This window comes from Oryctolagus cuniculus, chromosome 18, assembly GCF_964237555.1.
Source record: "Oryctolagus cuniculus chromosome 18, mOryCun1.1, whole genome shotgun sequence".
Taxonomy (NCBI): Eukaryota; Metazoa; Chordata; class Mammalia; order Lagomorpha; family Leporidae; genus Oryctolagus; species Oryctolagus cuniculus.
The window spans coordinates 38,081,370-38,088,654 of NC_091449.1; the positions used below are offsets into that span (position 1 = coordinate 38,081,370).

The 7,285-nt window shown below is 49.9% G+C and overlaps 1 long non-coding RNA gene across 1 annotated transcript; it reads right to left on the minus strand.

The window, feature by feature from the left end:
* Positions 1-1,822: 1,822 nt before the first annotated feature.
* Positions 1,823-7,009, minus strand: LOC103348457 (uncharacterized). The gene is made up of 4 exons (XR_516845.4): positions 6,516-7,009; positions 5,774-5,976; positions 5,252-5,384; positions 1,823-2,266 (listed from the first exon to the last, which is right to left on the minus strand). It is a non-coding gene; the product is annotated as an uncharacterized lncRNA (long non-coding RNA).
* Between the last annotated feature and the right edge of the window lie 276 nt (positions 7,010-7,285).

Sequence of the window (7,285 nt, forward strand, 5' to 3'; positions counted from 1 at the left end):
CCAAAGAAATTTCCAAGTGTATCACATCAATCACCGCGCAGGTCCTCAGAGGACCGGCTGGGCAGGTAGTTTGAGAATAATTAGAAATGCAAATCAAGAAGCCCCTGTTAGAAGAGCTCCTGGAGGCGGGCCCCCACCTGCACAAACCCCTGTGTGCGACTGTGGTTGAATGCCTTGATGGGCTCGCCCCTCGGGTGCTTCCCACAGCAACAGTATCACCATTGTCAGCACCGGACTGCAAGAGGGAGAAAAACTGAAGTGGACCGGCCCACGCAACTTGGTGCGTGACAGCCCCAGGCGTGGAACCCAGCCCCAGCCGTCCCACTCGCACAGTCCACACTCCACAGTACCTCATGGCTCCACAATCTCCTTGCCCTTCCACCCTCTCGGAGGATGTTGACAAATGCTGCTCCTGACGTGTTCCTCTCCAGGTGGGAATCGTGTTCAACGCTAGCAGGGAGAAGAATGCTTTGAGGCCAGACCGGTTATGAATCTCCTCCACTTACCAGCTGGGTGACCTTGGCCGAACTATTTTAATGTCTCTGAGCCTCTGTTTCTGAACAATAGAAGTTAGAGTAGCTTGTGCTTTGGAGGTGTTGTTGTGGAGCAGAAACAAAATAACACAAGTAAGTTGCTTAACATAGCGCCTGGTCATTGTGAGCGCTCAGTAAGTGTATATTATTATTATTGCTAGAATGTTGTTTTGATCCATTTGGTGTTGCTGTAACAGAAGACCTGAGGTTGGATACCATATAAAGGGGTTTATTTGGCCATGATTCTGGTCACTGAAAGATCCAAGCAGCTGTGATCTTTGGCCAAGTATTTACTAAACAAATCTTCAACTGATTTTCAAAGCAAGAAAACTGCAGCTAATTTTATATGCAAAGAGAGTGCCCAGGGCTCAACAGTGGCATCCTAATTTATGAGGAGTGAAATAAACTCTGGGCTTGGCCAGCTGGTGTAAGAAAGGGGCTAATAGAAGATGAGGCCACAGCAAACAAAGTAGCTCCGCTTGTGTCAAATGAAATTCAGTAATATTTAAAAGTGATTCAGCTCAGTCGAAGCTTCTAGACATTCCAAAACTCAGTTATAACGAAAGCACCCAGTGTAATGAATGAAATGAAAATGTGACCCAGGATCTCACCATTTATTTAGAACTGAGAAAAGGAAAATCGCTCTCTCTAACCGATAGGCCTGAAGTTATTACTTCATTCACTTAAGCATTTTACATAAGGTAATTCTCTGATGATAAATCACATTGAAATTGATTTCAGTTTAGAAATGGAAAAAAAATCTACATTAAAATGTGAAAGCTTAGAGATTTGCCGATCTGAATTATTGGGGTGCTCATGCTAAGAACGGGTGACAAATTGAAAAATAAGCGTGTACTCACTTGGAGAATATAAATCTGGTCCTCAGAACCACCCATTATGCAAGGGAAAATAAACTGCCTCTCATTTCATTAGGGAAACTCATTTGCATCAGCGTTTATACTTACATATGTAATAATGCACGGTCCCAGCCTGAATACAAGGCGGTAATTCAATCAAAAAGCTCAGTTGATATGCTATCATAAACAGCAAAAATGGAAACAGAACCTTGGGAATAAATCACCCTCTTACTATTCAGCTGGGACCACACTGGGCTATTTTACACTACATGCATTGGTGCCGTAATTCACAAATACAAAAAAAAAAAAAAAACTTTCTTTTCCTTTTATTTGTTGGCATGTGGCTGTGAGAACTGGCAGCTTGTGCAACTCCTGCAGGTGCTGGGTTTGATCCCAGCGGTGGAATCAGACAGCAAGCAGCAGAGACAATAAGGCAATTAACATTTTTTTAATTAAACTGATTTTAATCAAAATCTTAAAAACACTTGAAATTTTAATCCTAAGCATAAGGCTTGCACACACATCTCCATTTTCAAGGGGAGCGCTCCTACTGAAAATTAACATCATGTTCAAAGCAACCATGTTCTCGGTTGCAAACTAGACATCGTGCCCCAGCTGATCAAGTGGATTGGAAAGCGTCTGAGTGGTGCTTTCCAAGGCTTTTCAGGGTTATTTCCTGGATGGTGTTGGATAATCTGGGCGACTCCACACTTGTCATGTCCTCTGCCTGGAACATTCCTCGCCCAAGTCCTCCATGAGGTCCCCTTCGGTCACTCACATTGGAATATGACTTCTGCAGTGGGTCTTTGACTTCTCGCCGCACACCAGGGCTGCCCATCTTTCGGTAACCTCATCTCAGGCTCAATCAACTTCTTCCTAGAGAAAGGTTCAAGTGCATTTAAACGAGGAGAGAGCAGGATGACCGTGACACACTAGCATTGTTTCAGCCTCCCCACCCTATCTACCCCACCACCACCACTCTGGGCCCTTTGTCCCCAGCCCCAGGTTACTCCAAAGCACAACCAGGTACAAGGTCATCTCATCTGAAAATACAGTCTGCGTTTCGTATCCTCCAATTCCGTCTCTGCAGATTTCACCAACCACAGCTTGCAAATCCTGGGGGGAAACTGAGTCAGGATGGAGCACGGGCAGACTTTTCTTTCTAGCTATTATTCCTCAAAACTGCATCCGTAGCATTTACATTGTGTTAGGTATTATGAGTAATTAGAGCTGACTTAAAATATGTCAGAGAATTTGTGTGGGCTACATGCAAACACTGTACCATTTTATTGAAGGGATTTGAATACCTTCACATTTTGGTACCCTTGGGGTATCCTGGAACTCATCCCTCACAATTACAAGGGGCAACTGTATTTTTCATGTGTTTCCCAAAAATCTAAGGGCTTTAAAAGCTAATCACAACACCATTATAGGAGCCAGCACTGTGGCACAGTGGGTTAAAGCCTCAGCCTGCAATGCCAACATCCCATAAGGGCGCTGGTTTGAGTCCCGGCTGCTCTATTTCCGATCCAGCTCCCTGCTATGGCCTGGGAAAGCAGCGGATGAAAGTCCAAGTCCTTGGCCCCTGCACTCAATGGGAAACCTGGAAGAGGCTCCTGGCTTCAGTTCAACTCAGCTCTGGCCATTGCAGCCATTTGGGAAGTGAACCACTGATGGAAGACCTCTCTCTCCTTCTCTCTGCGACTCTGTCTTTCAAATAAATAAAAAAAAGTCTTTAATAAAAAATACCATTAACATATCTAAGAAATTCACAATTCCTAGCAATCTCATCTCGTACCCAGTCAAGTTGTTCACATTTATACCATTATTTGAATTGGGATAAAAATGAAGCCCACACTTTGCAATGCTTGTTCTGTCACCGAAGTCTCCTTTAACCTTTAGATTTGTCTCTCTCTCAGTCTCTGTCTCTCTCAAGTCACATTTTCTTGAGGAAGGGTTGCACCTTAGAAGCCAGCTCCTCTGTTTGTTAGAGTCGTCCACGATCTGGATTTGCTGATTGAATCTGCAGGTCATTGACACGCCTATCTGTCTTGTGAATTACTTGGACATTGGTGGGTGTGTCCCAAGGCTTGGTCGGCTCTAAGTTCCACGTGCTTCTGCAAGGTCATGTCACGTGCAGCACTGTAGTCGTCCACTGAGAGTTATACGGCGTCTGTTGTCTCTCTTTATGTGATGTTACTAGCTACTGATGACCGTTGCCTAAATCCACTCACTCATTAGGGTTCACAAAGTAGTAATATTTCAATTCCAATATTCTTCTTTATTTATTTATTAGCTGGAAATCTTCATCAAAGAAATAACTTTACTCCAGCGAATATCCAGGCGCCAGCTTGTTTTACCAGTTTTCAAAATATTAAAGGAATTCCCTAGAATTATCCAAAAGGATGAAATATTATCTATCTAGCTATCCCTTCAACTCTTATCCATCTATGAATTGATAGATTGATCAGCTGGCCAATCCACTTACCTGTCTGGAACAGTTGTGAACTTGCTTGAGATGAAATTATGAGTTGAGTTAAAGGAAAATGTTAACTAAATGACAGGGGGAGTGAGACTAAGCTCTGACCAGCGTTGGGATTGTCCAAGCGAGGTAGCCTGGAAAGCGACTCTCACCAAGGCGGCAAACTGGGTTCGAGGTGGGGCAGCTGTCAACAGGAACACAGTCAGCAGAAGAGCTGACCTACTGAGAGAGGGAGGTCAGCTTGGAAGTTGGGGCTTGAGATGAGGGGGCAGAACGGGATAGGTCCAGGGCAGGAGACCATGGGCCATCGTGGTTTCCGAACTTTGATACCCCTGCAGGATCAGCCAGCCGTGGGCGCGGAGGCACTGGCCTTTCACTGCCTGATGACATCAGCTCCTGGCACCAGACACACACGGCAGCCTGTGCTCAGAGTCCTCCTCTGGGATGAGAAGTGCCTGGCCGGTCCCTGAGTGCTCCAGAAAGTCATTCCTGGGCCCTTCTCCTCAGCAAGCCCCGAGGTAGGCGTTGGGGACATGCCACACTGCTGGGGACATGCCGCACTGCTGGGGACATGCCACACTGTCCTCCAGACCTGGAAGCTGCAGTGTCAGGTGTTGTGGTGGAGTAGACCTGGGGGGAGCATGGAGCCAGGGCACCCCCCCCAGCACCCAGAGGGTGATCAGGGTAGCCTTCCCCACGGCGCCCACCATGAATCTACAAGGATGTGGGCTGGTCATCAGGACTGTTCACAAATCACACCCTCCCAGGTCTGCTGCAAGATTGCCCTCCCCACCCCACCCTCACTTTGAGATTGGGCATGGCCATGTGATTTGCATTGGCCAATGAAAAAAGGACAACTTTCCACGCCTTCTCCCGCAACTACTGTAATCTGCGATGCTCCCAAAGAGGCAGTCCCTTCAGCCTGGGTCCCCGAGTGAGGCAGACATGAACTAGAGCCCCACACCCAACCTGCAGCAGCCACAGAGCACAGGGAAGAAATGAGTGAGTGTGGAGTGCAGCCATTACGACACAGCTGTGTGTGTTACTTCACTTCGCCTCATCTCTCCTGGCAGACAGAGGCACAGGTGGGCGGGAAAGATTCTCCAGAAAGGCCCAGAATCCTGTCCAGAGTTTCTCAACCTTGGCACCACTGACATTTTGGGTCCCCTAATTCTTTGTTGTGGGTGGCTGTCCTATGCATTGCAGGGTATTTAGTAGCATCCTTAACCTAACAGCACAATTTCCCTCCCTAGGTAGGATGCTGATCAATGTCTCTGGACTTTGCCCAACAATCCATGCAAGGCAAAGTAAGTCCTAGTTGAGAAACAGCACTCCTCCTGGTAGAGAAAGTCAGAGAAATACAAGAAAGGGGTGCTTACCTGTAGGTGGTCCAGGGAACAGCCACCTTGGGCCAGGCTCTGAGCCAGGGGCCTGGGATTACATTAGCAAAGAGTCTCTATGCCTGCTTCCAAGGAGTTCAAAATTCAGCCAGAAAGGGAGACTCGGCAAAACCTGTCAGAGATCAGGAAGCGTGTAGTCGGTGCAATGACAGAGCACAAGTGATCTTTCCCCGGGGCGCAGCAATTCAGCATTTCAGAACTCAGCGCCAGCCCAATCCGCTCCCCTTCTACTCTGTAATCAGTAAAGGACAAAGTCAAAGTCATCCCAACCAGGGGCGCTCAGCCTACTAACTCCATCTCCCTTCAGCACCTGAATGTGCATGTGCACATGGGCACGCAGGTGCACGCGCACACACACACACCTGTACAAATGCACACATACATGTAACTTCCGGCTGAGGGAAAGGAGGCGGTGCCACGCCCTCTCCTTCAAGGACTACTAACTGAATCTGAGCCGAAGCCTGCCGGTTAGGACGTTCCTACCACGCCTTGATTGAGTACCTCTAGTGTGTCAGACACGGAGTGAGGGCTGCAGCCACGTGGAGAGGAGGTCACACAAGGTGCTGGGAGAGCCCAGGAGGAAGTGCCCGGCTGTGTCCCTCGGCTGCACGTTCATTGGAGGCATCACTGTGCCGTGTTTGTCTCTCACATCCCCAGGCCCCGCTGGTGTCTCCCGCACAGAGTGGGCCAACAGCAAGAGTTTCCTGAACGAATGAAACAAGAGGCGAGTGACCTTGGGCAAGGTCAGCTTTGCCCTTGATGGCCTGAGGATCCTACAACCACTCTGGGACGCCCTGGTGGCAGCCACCCAATGCACGTGGAGCAGCCTCCTGTGAGAATCTCTGCACTCACCCGAGCCTGTGTGACTGTGAACTTAACTATAGCATTCATCATGTTGACTTGTAATTTTGGCCTTGCTCCCAGCGAGCAGTCAAGGCTTCCCCCTGCTCTGCGTGCACCTGGGAGCCTCAGCAGAGCGTCTCCGAGCTCGCCCAGGGCTGGGGGGCCTAGGCGGTGCAGGTGGGCCCCTCGGGCAACACCACTGCCTCAATTCTTTCACCTCCTCAGCAGACGCGATAAAAACCGTGCACTGGCTGGCAAGGCCGCGCTGCCCCAACCGCCCCGTATGGCTCAGGAAGCCTCGTTCCCATTCTAATTGGTTCCCTTCTTGGACAGTTTATGGGTTGTGCAATAGCTGGGGATGAAAAGGCTGGGTGAGCAATTATGCGCCTGGCACTGCTACCTGGCAGGAGTTAAAGAGTTTAGTAACCACAAGGAGAAACTCCCAGCGTCCCCTGGAATGCCGCGGGGTCTGTTCTCAGGAGAGACCTTGCTCTGAAACAAGCCCCCCAAGTCCAAAGGTGATGTCACGCCAGGCGGCGCTTGGACAGTAGCAGCCGGTGCTTCGCGGAGTCGTCTGGCTTCTTTGTGATTTAGGGGCAGGCGAAGGGCCTGCCCAGGGCCCGTCAGGTTGATCACCGCTCGCTCGCTCGCTCCCTGGCCGGAGCGAAGGACCAGAGAGGGCCTTGGATGGGGCTGATGGATTCTCTGGAACGAAGGTTTGTCTTCCCTGGCGGGACAGATGACTTCATTTGGGGAGATGAGGTCGCGTGAGTCAAGGCCATAACGTATCTGATTGTCACATGGAAGCTGCTTTTCAAACGCAGCCGCCGAGACCTGCACGGGGCCAGGATGGCCGCGCGCACCGACGCGAGCCTGTCTGTGTGGACATCTATTCCAGAATCCAAGCTCTGACGCCACATTGGACAGTTCTAATTCACATCAGCGGGGGCGGGGCCGCCGTGCAGAAAAAGCGGGGCGCCGAGAGGCGTGGTTCCCCGAGGAAATCCCATCCTGATTGTGGCCACGTCGCGGCAGCCCGCGTCCCTGGCCATTTTCAACAAGCTCACTGGTCTCTGTCCACTGCGAGCCTGGGTCCCGGGTGTGAATCTTCCGGGAGAGAAGCAGCAGGCGCGGGGACGCGGCTTCGCTCTGGTCCTGCAGGTCCCAAGT